Source organism: Trachymyrmex cornetzi, unplaced genomic scaffold (genome assembly GCF_001594075.2).
Source record: "Trachymyrmex cornetzi isolate Tcor2-1 unplaced genomic scaffold, Tcor1.1 scaffold159, whole genome shotgun sequence".
Taxonomy (NCBI): domain Eukaryota; kingdom Metazoa; phylum Arthropoda; class Insecta; order Hymenoptera; family Formicidae; genus Trachymyrmex; species Trachymyrmex cornetzi.
The window spans coordinates 333,540-335,181 of NW_017296190.1; positions in this window are offsets into that span (position 1 = coordinate 333,540).

Consider the following 1,642-nt stretch of genomic DNA (forward strand, 5'->3'; position numbering starts at 1 on the left):
CACCCTTTGCCTTTTTCGCGTCTTTCTTTCCTTGTACACGTAAAGCGTACATTTTCGCTCTAAGCCCTACGAATTCGGTTATAATGGCGCCGTTGTTCTCATCTTTCATAAGGCCTGAAACTTTTTTATTCGCAAGCGGAATACTGTACGCGCTGTCAACTGCGTAATCACTCGTGTCGAATCTATTTATATCGCGTTTCATCACATCGTAGATATCGTCACATTCTACGTGATATATGAGGCTATCTGTGTCGGTATACATAATTTTACATTTTTCACGAAACACCGGTGCCATGTACTCGTGGTGAAATTCGTACAAACATGTTTTCGATATATCGAGGATGCACATATCCACGTATATCGGCTTGTACTTCACCTCGAGCTTACGCAGTTCTATCGTGACCAGGTTGTCTGAGAAGACGCTACGATTGTGAAAATTTGGTTTGGCGATCATTGCCTCCGCACCGTATCTGCCTTCCCATTTTGTCAGTAATTTTACGTCGACGCGATCGCGCACATTCTCCATGGTTTTACCAAATACCGCGTTATTCATCAGTTTGTATAAATTTTTTTCAATATCATTTTTGACCATTGATTTAAATTTTGTGTTTAATTGTATGTAATCGCGTAGCCATGGAGATTGCGCGAATTGCAGTATACGGTGAATCTTAGCGATACGGAGGCCGTGACGAGTACACTGCTGCAGGTTGCGATAATGTATGACGTAACGCTGTTTATCGCATAATGTTGCGAGGAGCTTGTCATCGCGCTTGCCGGGTGGTTTCTCTCGCGTCGGACAGAACGGTAGGTCAGTGTGCGCGTCATGAAGATGTTGCGGGTACTCCAAATCCACCTCGAGAATATAGCCTGTCTGCGAATCTAACGCGATGGTCTTAAAATTAAAATTGTGCACGTCGTCGACCCATCGAAAATCGGCGTAGGGCAATGGTTGACACATTGCCCAGCCATACAGGTTGTTGACATCATAGTACATCAAGTACGATGACGGTTTCGATGGATCATACGACGGCATGTATTTGTTGTTGGCTCGCGCGTACCTGTTTGTACACTGGCTCAGACCACCGCGTATACCGCGCTCGACAAACATGACCATGTCGATGTCTGTCAACAGTTCAAATTTTACACCAGTATGTTTTAACATGGCATCCCATGTGAAGCCAGGTAAGGTGTAATAATACGCGGGGTCTAGCCCGTAACTCACTATGCAACCGTCGCGGAAATTTTCGAAGACGTCGGCCAACAACAATACGTCTGTTTTTAGATACAGGTCGCTATATTCACCGAGCGTTTGGATAGAGAATCGCTACCACACGTTGACGGCGTGCGCGTAATCACTCTCAGATACCGTGCTGTCAGTCAATGAGCTGTAAAATGACTCGCGAGATGGCAAGCGTAATTTGTTCAATTTTTCGCTGCAGTCAATGTACTCGTACGGAAAAACGCCCTTTCGAGTCAAACGATTAAAATTTTCTTCGGATAAATGGGAAAATTTGCGTCGCAGTACTCGCAGCTTATCATTGTTGAGAAAAGATGACAATTTGTCCAAACTTGAAGCGAGAAATCTATATGAATCTATGAAACGTAATTGCACACAATTTTTTTGATCAATTTTTGTACTATC